The sequence below is a fragment of the Cryptomeria japonica genome, chromosome 8, assembly GCF_030272615.1.
Source record: "Cryptomeria japonica chromosome 8, Sugi_1.0, whole genome shotgun sequence".
NCBI classification, from domain to species: Eukaryota; Viridiplantae; Streptophyta; class Pinopsida; order Cupressales; family Cupressaceae; genus Cryptomeria; species Cryptomeria japonica.
In genome coordinates, this window is record NC_081412.1 from 9,504,694 (window position 1) to 9,519,301 (window position 14,608).

The 14,608-nt window shown below is 33.4% G+C and overlaps 1 pseudogene; it reads left to right on the forward strand.

Annotated features, from left to right (window-relative positions):
• Positions 1-288: 288 nt before the first annotated feature.
• LOC131054976 (sesquiterpene synthase Cad-like) lies at positions 289-12,955 on the forward strand (annotated as a pseudogene).
• Positions 12,956-14,608: the final 1,653 nt, after the last annotated feature.

Here is a 14,608-nt window from a genome sequence, read left to right on the forward strand (position 1 = left end):
ATGTAAACATATTGCACTCTCTACCAATTGTCTCTTATTTGCGCACATCTCCACGAGTGAAATTCCTTCATTGAAATTTCCACGAGCCTTGAACATTACATTACATCGAGGCGAATCTTTATTAAAAGCTTATATTAATAACCTCCATTTCAAACACCTGAATTTTTCGTTTTCTTCCTTCAACATTGACGACTCTCTCTACCTATTTAATATCTCTTCCCATTCCCCTTTTCTGGACTCTCATATTCTCTATTATCATTTGAAGTGTTTTGACATTTGAAAGAAAAAATGGGTACAGTCGCAACTTGTCAAATTTCAGAGGATGAGAAATTGGTGGATCGAAGTTGTCAAAATGCGGAGAATGAGAAATTGGTGGATCGAAGGGTAGGCAAATATCATGCCAATGTGTGGGAGGACCATTTCCTGCCTTTCATCGTCATATGGGGTGGGTGTCCGTCATATGGGGTGGGGGTGGGTGTCTGATCAGAAGAAAATTTAAAATAGTTGAAAAAATATTTTCATAATCTTTTAGTTTTTCTATGTTAGTAAATGACATTTTTGAAGGCTTTCAGGATATTTTTAGCTCTTGAAAGCGGCGAAATAGCATGGCTAGGCATACTTTTTCAAATCTTCGCCTACAACTCTGGCATGCCTTTTCAAATCTTCGCCTACAACTCTTGGAGACCTTTCCAACGAGTTAAGTGGCTCGTAATTTCGAGTCCTATGCAGAAAGTTATGCCTAGTTAAAGTTAGGACAAATTTTATATAGTTTTTTGAAAAATTACATAGTTTTAGATTGTATTATGTAAATAAACCTGATATGACTGTTGGTTTTTCGATTCTCAAGGAGTTGTTGGTGACCCTTGGAATCCCTTGGACTACTATATGTTGGATTTTCAAATTGAATACAATATTTTTTGGCTTGCTTCAATTCTATGCTTTCCCTGTTCTTGTAAACAGAATTTACAATACCACAGATTCTCATTCAAGTGTTGTCATCCAAATCCATAATTCAGACCAGTGTCTCTGTTTAATTGTTTAATTTGCTCATCCATCCATTCATTTCGATTTATCTGCAATCCATTGTTCTGTTCTGTTTTGACTTACCCTGCTTTGATTGTTTAATTGTTGAACAGGAAGCTTCATACCGTGAAAGGGTGGAAAGCTTGATTGAGCAGATCAAGGAAAACACATTCAATTCTCTACTTCAAGTTGAAGACGGAGAAAAATGTCCTTATGATCTGCTTCAGAGATTCTTCCTAGTTAATGCTGTGCAACGATTGGGAATTCATCGTTATTTTGAAAAAGAAATCAAAGAGCTTCTGGATTATACTTACAAGTACTGCCGCGCCTTCCATTTTTCCATTCATTCTGATTCAGTCCATTTCATTTCTCTTACTTGCCGATTTCATTTGATTACTAATTACCTATATGTATATCTCTGTAAACAGGTATTGGAATGCAAATGGTGTTGCTCTTTGATATTTTGTCCTCGATGACAAGAAAATAAAAAGGGAGGAACCGTGTTGCCTGAGTATCATTTTTTTGAGGCAAGTTCATTGATATAAGCATGTGGTTATATTCTATTATAAAAGTCTTTCTCACGGGCCAGGCTGGTGACACGGATACATTGAATAAAGCTGACTTGGCATTTAAATGAATGGTATCTTTGGTTTATATTGTGATTAATACTTTTACGAACTAGCAGCATATTCTTGGAATATTTTATGTGACCGACATAAATTAAAAAGTCTTTGGAGCATCTTTTTGTCTCGTTTGTTTGAACAAGTTTATTGTTCGGTTGAAGTCCGTCTCTAACCCTAGACGCCATGAGAGATGCAACCGCTGTAGCAAAGGAGCTCGAGTTAGTTTGTTTTGTTGGGAAGGATGATGCAAGGGTGGACTAAACAATGAGCTCAATGTTTTTCTGGTTAGTTTCTGTTTTAGTTATCAATGAGGTTGCGTATTACAGGTAATATTCTTGTTAAACTGCACATAAAGATTCTGGTATTTCGAATCTGGGGTTTCAGCCATGAAAAATGGAAATAATGAAAAAGGATTTAGTTTTGTTTTTGGTTTTCAGATTTGGGAAATTCAAGCATTTTTACATTATTTATTTCATGTTTGAAAAGATCAATACAGAGTCAATGATATTATCTTTCAGTTTTTCTTTTCGTTGCACAGTTAAGCGGTTATTTTTCAGTTTGCAAATTCCAATAAGGGTTTGGTAACCCTATACGAGGGTTATTCTTGAAGACATTTTCGGCAGAGAACAGTTTAAAAAGGAACATGTTGAAATACATTGTGTGCAGTGTGAAAGGGGGAAAACAAAGAGTTTTTGATAAAGAAAACAGAGTGCTCTGTGTATAACAAAATATTATCAGGCATTTTTGATAATCGAGGGTTCTAGATTATTACTCTGTTTTGTTGCAGAGTATATGTGGCTATAGTGGTTGAAATTATCCTTGTTGTTCAGAGATTGAGTTTTCTCTTTGATAGTGTTTAATTTCTTTAAAAGAATGTTATCATTCTCTATCTGCTATACAAAGACATGAAGAATATTGTTGCAAAATCATTTAGAGAGAATCATTTGCACAGATTGATAAATTATACTCGCTCCAATCATTGATGGTTTTGTGACTGCAGAACTAAGTGCAATCATAAAGCTACCAGTGACTGTAGCTTGAGTTGGATTGTTTATATTGGATAAGACAGAGGGGTTGGTGCTCCTTGAGGCTTTATGGCTTCTAAATTTTGTGTACTGAGTTGGTGCTCTTTGAAATAATATAAGGAATCTTACCGAGTGGTTTTTCTACCCCAGGAGGGTTTTCCACTCATGAAAATTATGGTGTTATGTGCCCTGTCTTGTCTCAGTTTGTCTTACTGGTTAATGCTCTAATACTACATGTCTTTTGCTCTTTTTATTTCATACTCAGCTTTGTTTGAATTTATGTGATGCAATCTTTGCAATATACTTTTAGCTGTTCTATGTTTTTGTAAAAGAATCAAAATCATTTTGTTTTCTGAAAAGCATGAATCAAGTTTTTCATTTGTTCTTATTTTGAATGATTTGTTTTACTTGCTTCGTTAACAGTGTTATTTTAAGATGTTAAGTCTCATTTGTTCAGATTTACAACTTACATTATCACTGTCATTCATCTGTGCATATTGTTAATCAAGATTGTCAAGTTGTGAAGGAGCACTTGTTAAAATTGTTACACTCTGATTCACCCCCCCCCCCCCTCTCAGAGTGTCCCCACTTCCAACAATTGGTATCAGAGCATTGGGTCCCTCATATAGGTCTGTCCTAGGGATTGTTCCTGGTCGTTTGGAAGTTTTTTTTTATATATATGGCTCATTCTCAAGAAGGTGCATCTCTATCAAAAGCTCCTCTCTTTGATGGCACAGATTATGTGTTTTGAAAGATCAGGATGGAAACATACTTGATCTCTGTTGATGTAAATGTGTGGAACATTGTTACTACAAAATATGTTGTTCCTACTTCTATTCCTTCAGATCCTGATGCTAAAACTCAATATGAGTTAAATGCTAGAGCTAATCATGCTCTGTTATGTGGTCTCACCAAGGATGTGTTTGTTAAAGTTATGCATTGTGCATCTGCTAATGAAATATGGAGTAAGCTAGAGACCATTTATCAAGGTGATGCAAAGGTCAAAGAATCTAAAATTCTCACACTCAAGAATCAGTTTGAGTCATTGAGAATGAAAGAAGATGAGACTATTGCAAATTATTTTCTTAGAATTGATGAAGTTGTGAATTCAAGAAGGGGTCTTGGTGAAAATGTTGATGAAAAAGATGTTGTCAGAAAAGTTATTAGAACATTACTACCTAAATTTGAAACTAAGGTGTCCACTTTAGAAGAAAAGAAAAGTTTTTCTACTATGTCTCTTGATAGCCTTCAAAGCATACTTACAGCTTATGAAATGAGGATTGGTAGTAATTCTTCTAATTCTAAAGAAACTGCTTTTAAAGTAGAAAAGAAAGAGGAACCAGATAGTGAGTCTGAACTTTCAGATGCTATAGAAGCTCTGCTAGTTAGAAAGTTAAAAAAAAAATATAAGGGAAAACTACCCTTCAAATGCTTTAATTGCGGCAAAGCTGGACACTTTGCTGCTCAATGTCCCCTGAGTGATCAAAACAGTGAAGAAGAAAAATCAGAAAAAGTTTTCAGAAAGAAAAAATGGAACTCTAAAAAGAAATTCAATCCTTTTCAGAAAAAGAAGAGTTTTTTTATAAAAGAAGATTCTGAAAATGATTCAGATGACTCACCTTGTGAAGGTGATGAAACTTTGTTTATGGCTGAAATAGAAACTTCCTCAAAGAAAGGTATAATGAACATATTAGAAGATAAATCTGATGACTTAGATCAAGGTGAAATTGATCTTGAAGGAGAGTTGCTTTGTGCTCTTAAGGAAATCAAAAGACTAAAGAAGCTTGTAGTTTCTCATGAAAGTGAAAATCAAATTTTGCAAATTGAATTAAAAGATTCAAAGCAAATAGTAGAAGATCTAAAAGTTTTACTTGCTGATAGTGAATTGAAAGTTAACACTTTGGAACAACAAACTAATTCTTTGCATAAGCAGATTGAGCAGTATGAAAGTACCTTGCATTTAAATGAAATATTAAACAAACAAAAACAATGCAAGAATATGACAGGTGTAGGTTTTGAGAGTGCTAAATCATCAAAACAAATTACTAAACCTACAAATAGAAACCAATTTCAGGCTTACAACAGAATGACACCTTTTAGGTTTGGATTCTTTCATGGTTACTGTTTTTACTGCAACAAGTTTGGCCATAAGGTTAACACTTGTAGATTTTTACAACATAGAACTTCTATGTTTGGACACAATCAAACCTATGGCTTTCCAAACACTGTGAAGTGCATTAAGTGTAACACCTTTGGACATACTTCTTCTCAATGCAAATCAAAGGCAAATATTCATAAGGTGTGGAAACCAAAGTTTGTCCCTAGTACTGAACAGTCTATGATAGTGCAATCTGCATTCTTTTCAAGTAAGAAGTCACTGTGGGTGTTGGACAGTGGCTGTTCACACCATATGACAGGAGACAAAAATAGATTTATTCATTTTGAAGACTTTGATGGAGGTTTTGTAAGATTTGGTGATAATTCAAGAGCCTTCGTCAGAGGTAAGGGTACATTATTATTGAATGATGATACTCCAATTCATGATGTGTATTTTGTTGAAGGATTGAAACACAACCTACTAAGTGTTAGTCAGATTTGTGATAGTGGTTATAATGTGTCCTTTACTTCTCATGGTTGTACTATAAAAACTAAGTCTGGTAAAATTGTAGCTGCTGGTTTGAGAACAATTGGCAATGTTTACAACCTGCTTGACTCCACAAACTATGAAATCAATGAAGGCATGTGTCTTATGGGTCAAGTTGAGGAAAATTGGTTGTGGCACAAATGCTTGGGACATGTGAACTTTGATAATCTGGTTCGAATCAGCAAGAATCAAAATGTTAGAGGCTTACCCATCTTGAGTAAACCAGCAAACTCTGTGTGCAAAGAGTGTCTTAAAGGTAAACAAACAAAAACAACTTTTAAATCTAAAGAACACTCTTCTATTAGACCGTTACAACTTGTTCACACAGATTTATGTGGTCCAACTAGGACACAATCCATCAACGGTGAAAAATACTTCATTCTTTTTGTGGATGATTATACAAGAATGATATGGGTTACTTTTCTCAAACATAAATCTGAAGCATTTGACAGGTTTAAAATTTTCAGGAAAATGGTTGAACGTGAAACTGATTTAAAGCTCAAATGTTTAAGATCAGACAAAGGTGGTGAGTTTACATCACAAGAGTTTATAGATTATTGTGAGAAACATGGCATTAAAAGACAATATGCTGCTACTCAAACACCTCAACAGAATGGGGTGGTTGAAAGAAAAAATAGAACAGTCAAAGAGATGGCTCGCACAATGCTGAATGAAGCAAATCTGCCAGACAAATATTGGAAAGAAGCTGTTCACACAGCAATTTACATTTTGAATTGTGTGCAAATCAGGGTAAAATCCACCTTTACTCCTTATGAACTCTGGTATGGTAAAGCTGCATCAATTAAATACTTCAAAATTTTTGGTTGCAAATGTTATATAAAAAGAGATGAAGAAAATCTAGGTAGTTTTGATGCTAAGACTGATGAGGGTATCTTTCTTGGATACTCTACTCATAGCAAAGCTTATAGATGTTTCAATAATAGATTGAACAAGATTGTTGAAACTGTTAATGTAAGATTCGATGAGCAATTTCTTCTAAGTGATGGTATGCAAGATGTTGAAGAGGATATTTCAATAAAACTGGAACAAGTTCCTAAATCTGCTGAAGCAGAAATTACAAATGAAAAGAGTCCTCCACCAAGTCCTAAAACTGAAATTCCTTTACATACACCCTCTAGAATCATTACTAAAAGACATCCTCAAAGTCAGATTATTGGTGAAATGGATGCTGGAATCTTGACTAGGAGAAGAGCAAAAACTGGTGAACAAGCTCAAATGGCTGAGCATTACTGTCTGGTAACTGATTTTGAACCTAAGTCTGTTATTGAAGCTCTTGTTGATGATTGTTGGTTGCATGCTATGCAAGATGAAATCAGTCAAATAGAAAAGAATAAAACCTGGGAACTTGTGCCTAGACCAGATGATAAAAATGTTATAGGGGGTAAATGGATTTTTAGAAATAAACTTGATGAATCTAGTAAAGTTGTTAGGAATAAAGCATGCTTTGTGTGTAAAGGCTATGCACAGCAAGAAGGTGTAGATTTTGGTGAAACATTTGCACCTGTTGCTAGGCTAGAGTCAATACGAATATTTCTGGCATACTCATGTTATAAAAACTTTAAAGTGTATCAAATGGATGTTAAAACAACATTCCTTAATGGTTATTTTGATGAAGAAGTATATATGGAACAACCAGAAGGGTTTGTTTCTGCAGATAAACCTGATTATGTATACAAGTTGAAAAAGGCTCTTTATGGCCTTAAACAAGCTCCAAGAGCTTGGTACTCCAGGTTAGATGGCCTTCTTACAACAAACGGATATACTAGAGGTGGCGTTGACAGTAACTTGTATGTCAAAGTTGAAGGTAATGATACTTTAGTTGTTGAAGTATATGTGGATGACATTATATTTGGCTGTCATAATGATGCCGTATCCAAAAAGTTTTCAAAACTCATGGAATCTGAATTTGAAATGTCCATGTTGGGTGAATTAACCTTCTTTCTTGGTCTTCAAGTAATGCAGCTTGAACAAGGCATTTTTCTCTCACAAACCAAATATGCAAAAGAGATGCTTAAAAAGTTCAATATGACAGATTGCAAACCTGTTAGTACTCCAATGGAGACTAGTTGTAAATTGACCAAGTCAGATGACTCACCTGAGGTAAATCAATCTGAGTATAGATCAATGGTTGGCAGCCTACTTTATTTGACTGCATCTAGGCCTGATTTGATGCATGTAGTTTGTTTGGTTTCACATTTTCAGTCTGCCCCCAAACAATCTCATTTGATTGCTATAAAAAGGATTTTCAAGTATATTCAAGGTACTTTAGACTTTGGCTTGTGGTATTCACAAAATAATGATTTTACTCTTGTTGGTTTTACGAATGCTGACTGGGCTGGTTGTATAGATGATAGAAAAAACACCAGTGGTGCAGCTTTCTTCTTAGGAGATCGTCTTGTTGCCTGGCACAGCAAAAAGCAAGAATGTGTCACTTTATCAACTGCATAATTTGAATATATTGCAGCAACAACTTGTTGTACGCAGTTAATCTGGATGTCTCATCAACTTGCTGATATGGGTATTATAGTTGACAAGCCCATCTCCATCTTCTGTGATAATAAAAGTGCCATCAGTCTTTCAAAGAATCCTGTGATGCACTCTTGCACTAAACATGTTGCTATTAAATTACTGTTTCTACGAGAACAAGTGTTGGCTAATGAATTTCAAGTTTTATATGTACCTTCCCAGGCACAAGTAGCTGATATTTTTACAAAAGCTTTGTCTAAGGAAGTCTTTGAACGGTTAAGGGATAGATTGGGAGTGCTTTCTCAATCTGCTCTTGTATTCACCTAATGCATGATTTGAGGGGGAGTTTTGCTCTGTTGATTTCCCTTTTTGTTCTTGTGATTAAAAAAAAAAAGAAAAAAAAAGGGGGGGAGAAAGTGGCATCTTATTTCATATTACAGTGGCAAGTGGGATTTTCATATTACAGTGACAGTGGCATTGCATTTTGGCATCTTATTTTGGTATTATAGTGGCAGGTGGCATTTCATATTACAGTGGCAAGCGGCATTTTCATATTACAGTGGCAAGTGGCATTTCATTTTGGTATTACATAAGTGACATTGCATTTTGGTATTATAGTGGCAGGTGGCATTTTAGTTTGGTATTATAGTTTGGTATTCATTGACTGGTATTACAGTTTGGTATTCTTGTTTGATACAGATCAGATTGGGAGTTCATTACTTCCTCAACAACATTCTGACAGTATTCATTTTTTTTTACAGTATTGCATATTACAGGTTCAGAGGATTTTGTATTTCTTATAGGTTTGCATATGGCAAGTTTCAGTGATGATTGTATATGTTGTATTTATTGACAGTGGCATTCTTTACATTGTTTTGGTCCCTTCAGTTGACAGCATATTTCATGGCAATGATGGCTTGGTTGTTTTTTTTTTCTCTTTTTAATTTTTTTGCCATCAAGGACAAAGGGGGAGTTTGTTGCTCTTTGATATTTTGTCCTCGATGACAAGAAAATAAAAAGGGAGGAATCGTGTTGCCTGAGTATCATTTTTTTGAGGCAAGTTCATTGATATAAGCATGTGGTTATATTCTATTATAAAAGTCTTTCTCACGGGCCAGGCTGGTGACACGAATACATTGAATAAAGTTGACTTGGCATTTAAATGAATGGTATCTTTGGTTTATATTGTGATTAATACTTTTATGGACTAGCAGCATATTCTTGGAATATTTTATGTGACCGACAAAAATTAAAAAGTCTTTGGAGCATCTTTTTGTTTCGTTTGTTTGAACAAGTTTATTGTTCGGTTGAAGTCCGTCTCTAACCCTAGACGCCATGAGAGATGCAACCGCTGTAGCAAAGGAGCTCGAGTTAGTTTGTTTTGTTGGGAAGGATGATGCAAGGGTGGACTAAACAATGAGCTCAATGTTTTTCTGGTTAGTTTTTGTTTTAGTTATCAATGAGGTTGCGTATTACAGGTAATATTCTTGTTAAACTGCACATAAAGATTCTGGTATTTCGAATCTGGGGTTTCAGCCATGAAAAATGGAAATAATGAAAAAGGATTTAGTTTCGTTTTTGGTTTTCAGATTTGGGAAATTCAAGCATTTTTACATTATTTATTTCATGTTTGAAAAGATCAATACAGAGTTAATGATATTATCTTTCAGTTTTTCTTTTCGTTGCACAGTCAGGCGGTTATTTTTCAGTTTGCAAATTCCAGTAAGGGTTTGGTAACCCTATACGAGGGTTATTCTTGAAGACATTTTCGGTAGAGAACAGTTTAAAAAGGAACATGTTGAAATACATTGTGTGCAGTGTGAAAGGGGGAAAACAAAGAGTTTTTGATAAAGAAAACAGAGTGCTCTGTGTATAACAAAATATTATCAGGCATTTTTGATAATCGAGGGTTCTAGATTACTACTCTGTTTTGTTGCAGAGTATATGTGGCTATAGTGGTTGAAATTATCCTTGTTGTTCGGAGATTGAGTTTTCTCTCTGATAGTGTTTAATTTCTTTAAAAGAATGTTATCATTCTCTATCTGCTCTACAAAGACATGAAGAATATTGTTGCAAAATCATTTAGAGAGAATCATTTGCACAGATTGATAAATTATACTCGCTCCAATCATTGATGGTTTTGTGACTACAGAACTAAGTGCAATCATAAAGCTACCAGTGACTGTAGCTTGAGTTGGATTGTTTATATTGGATAAGACAGAGGGGTTGGTGCTCCTTGAGGCTTTATGGCTTCTAAATTTTGTGTATTGAGTTGGTGCTCTTTGAAATAATATAAGGAATCTTACCGAGTGGTTTTTCTACCCCAGGAGGGTTTTCCACTCATGAAAATTATGGTGTTATGTGCCCTGTCTTGTCTCAGTTTGTCTTACTAGTTAATGCTCTGATACTACATGTCTTTTGCTCTTTTTATTTCATACTCAGCTTTGTTTGAATTTATGTGATGCAATCTTTGCAATACACTTTTAGCTGTTCTATGTTTTTGTAAAAGAATCAAAATCATTTTGTTTTCTGAAAAGCATGAATCAAGTTTTTCATTTGTTCTTATTTTGAATGATTTGTTTTACTTGCTTCGTTAACAGTGTTATTTTAAGATGTTAAGTCTCATTGGTTCAGATTTACAACTTACATTATCACTGTCATTCATCTGTGCATATTGTTAATCAAGATTGTCAAGTTGTGAAGGAGCACTTGTTAAAATTGTTACACTCTGATTCACCCCCCCCTCTCAGAGTGTCCCCACTTCCAACAAATGGTATTTCATGGGGGACTCAAAATTCCATTGCAGATCTCCGCTCTACAGCTTTGAGATTTCGAATTCTTCGCCTCAATGGATATCATGTATCTCAAGGTTTCTATTTTACATTTTGCTGTTTGAATTCTAACAATAGCTATTTAATCAGATCACAAGTATTCTGAAATGATTTGATTTTTAACAATTTATTTTGGTTTGATCTAAGCAGTTACAAATTTTCAAGATGAAAATGGAGATTTCATTTTGCCGCCACCTGTTGAAAAAAGTGACGATGAATTAAGAAGTGTGTTGAGTTTATATGCAGCTGCAGAGATTTGTTTTCCAGGAGAAACAATTCTGAGAGAGGCTAAATCATTTGCCTCTCGATACCTTCAACAAGCACTTGAACAGAGCCAAAAGAAAACCCAGCTTTTGACAGAGGCAAGTACTGCATTCAATTTTAATCATGAAGTTGTTAAAAAAATTATTTTATATCACAGTACTGATTTTAACAAGTAGCCCATTTCATCATAAAAATGTGCAGGTTGAATACTTTATGAAATATCCTTGGAGATCCAGAAATCCACGATGGGAAGCATGGAACTCCATACAAATATTTAGACAAGATTTTGATTCTTGGATGTCAATGGAGGGTGTTTATAAGTCAGTACAACAGTCCTTTCTCTTCTAAACACATTTTTCTCAGTTACTTCAAATGTGAAGATTCAATTCTGTTGTTTTGCATATGTTAAATCTTCTTTGGATTAGAGATAACTCAAATATAAAACATTCTACTTTTAGCTAACATGTTTTATTGTTTACAAAGTCATTTTGAGTGTTATCTTAATAGTCATAGTCAAGAGTGGATGAAAAACCAAGCTAACTTATTCTATTTGAACGTGATGCTTTTTTTCAGGATGTCAAATGAGCTTTGTCAAAATATTTTGGAAGCAGCAATATTAGATTTCAACATAATACAAGCTCAACATCATATTGAACTCAAAATTATATCCAAGTAATATATCGAAATTTTGTTAAATAAATAAAATAGTTTATTATATCATGTTAGACTACTTGCAATATAAATTATATTAGAGTAACATGTACCTGGTGATATGATGTGTAGATGGTGGAGTGAAGCAAGTGTGAACAAGCTTAATTTTTTTTGACATCGACACGTGGAGTATTATCTTGCATATGCATGTGGGTTGTATGAACATGAATTCTCTCTAACTTAGGTTGGATATGCTAAACCGGGTACCATAATTACAATCATTGATGACATTTTTGACACTTATGGAACCATTGACGAGCTTATACATTTTAAGACAACCTTGATCAAGTAAGTATAGTTTTTTCTATTAATTTGTGGAGCCTCGTACTAAGAGTCGTAAATATTATTTGATTATCATTTTTATTTAACAAATGAACTAATTTACTTTCATTTTATGCTACTTAGTTGGGATATGTCTGTGATGGATCGTTTTCCCCAATTTATGCAAATTTGTTTGCAATTTTCTCATGAAACATACATGGAATTAGTTGATGAAGCGGAGAAAATACACGGTCCAAGGGCACGCAAGTGGATGCAAGAATATGTAAGTCACAAGACCAAATTTACCTATCAAACATTGAATGTTTAAATATATAAGCAAATATCAAGTATTTTTATGTAATATACTTATAAATCTTACGATGTATTTCATATATCTTCTATTGCAGTGGACAAATCTCATTTTGGCAGAATTTAAAGATGCGGAATGGATTGCTATTGACTATCACCCCACTTTGGATGAATATTTAAAGAATGCCCTTGACTCTTCAACTATACCCGTGGTCACACTATTTCCAATGCTTTTAATTGACACATCTCTTCCTGATGATATTCTAGAAAGGATCAAAAAAATTGAACTTGATGTGATGTTGGGTTGTAGATTAATCGACGATTGCAAAGATTTTCAAGTTTTTATTGACCAAACTTAGCTATCTACCTATCTTATTATCCATGAATAATATATTTTAAAAATAAAAATCACTTAGATATCCTTGTTCTAAATGAACATATTTTATTTTGAAGGAACAACTTGAACATGGAGAAAATGCTTCTTGGCTAGATTGTTACATAAGAGACAACCCTAGAACCACGATGGAGCAAGCTTTGGAGCACACAAGCATTCTCACCGAGTTACACATGGAAGAATTAACCAAAGATTTTTTATTTTATGAGAAAGATAGACCAACATGTTGCAAAAAGGTGTATTTTGATTGTATGTATAGATGGGTAGCTTTCTTATGGAGGGACATTGATGGATTTTCAACTTCATTCAAGGGTACAAAGGATGACATTATGAAAATCTTGATCAATCCTATAAATTTTACCCCTAACAAAAGAAATATATAAAAATCTAAACATGGTTGGCTCTATGCATTGTTATTTTTGAGATCCCAAGTAGTTAGACAAATAGAAATGTTCTTAGGGCCCATAGTAACCTTGGAGGATCCCCAAATGTATCAAAGGAAATAATTTCAGCATAATTTTGATGTAGAAGATATATAGATGCTTATGTTTGCATCTATAAATGAACAAAATATAAACTTATAGATATGAGTCACACACCTTATTTCAAGTAACTAGAATTGATATTTTGTAAATTAATGAAATGTTTTGCAATGGTTCATATCAAGAATATTTTGATAATTGTCAAAAATATTCATACGTGTTCTCGAATGAAGCATATTATTGTTTTAGTCATTTACAATTGCACTTATGTTAAGAGTGTGAATTTGTGGAAGAATAGTTTTTGAAATTTAAAAACAACACACTTCATTGAATGTAAAAATTGTTAAATAAATTTACTGAAATGTTTTACTAAACCATCTAAATAAAATGCTTCTAAAATTAAAATTAAGACTACTAACAAATTTTACAATTTTTTTTTTAATATCTACTTAAATAATTATAAAATATTCTAAACACAAGCAACTTGATGACCTACAAGATTGTAACAACACTTCAAGACTTGAATAGACACATCTAATGAGTGGATGTGGTTAATGCAGGAAAATGTGAGGAATGCAATAGTTGCCTATATATGACCATCGTTTCGCGTGTTTTGAAGATGGAAACAAGTAATTCAACAAGTAATTTGTTTTTCTCTCCAGGTACACTGAATTATTTGCCTTCATGTATGTTCACTTACTTGCATTAATGCATCCACTAATTACAATTTATTTAAAAGAGGTCTTAACTTTGCTATTACCCCACACTTCATTCCATACTTCGACTTCCTCATTGAAATTGAGAACATCATGCATTGTTGGAGAGTTTTGTGTTGTTCATGGGCATGAGGCATGTGGCCTTATCAATTGTCAACCCTTACAAATCTTTAGATAGGCATCTTCATCCTCAACAAAAAAAGAAAAAAGAGAAGTTAGTAGAAGTTGAAGGTTTTATATGTTCTAAGAATCTAAAGAACTTCTAATAGTTCTTAATTGAGGTGAAAGTCTTGACAAAATATTTTGGTATAGTTTTGTTTTATTTTACAAAGTTTCTTTTAGGTTATTAGATATTACTACTCATTATTATAGTATATTTAATTATTTATTTGTAATCGTGAAATTTGTATGTTGTGTTAATAATTTTTTTCATCAAAAAATTATTTTTCAAGTTTTATTTCTAAAAATACAATATTCAAAGAAGTGCTCTTTTTATATCATTTATCAAAAACATACTGGATTTTATAACATAATGAAATTGAAGCACTATGTCAATTATTCCATTAATTTTTTATATTATTTGTGTTTCCTTTCACTTTTTGTTATTTTCAATTCTCTTCCACTTTTTTAGTTGTGTATGTCTTAACTATTAACTATGCATGTTTTTATTCGTTTATTTTTCATTTTCTTAATTTGCTTATATCTTTTTTTTGTTGCATTTTTCTCCTTTTTTAAGTCTGATTTTCTATCTAGTCTACTTGTTATATTAAGTTTCTTGTTGCATTGCATTATTTAGTTTATTTTTAGGTATTTGGTTTTAGTTTTTTTTAAAAAAATT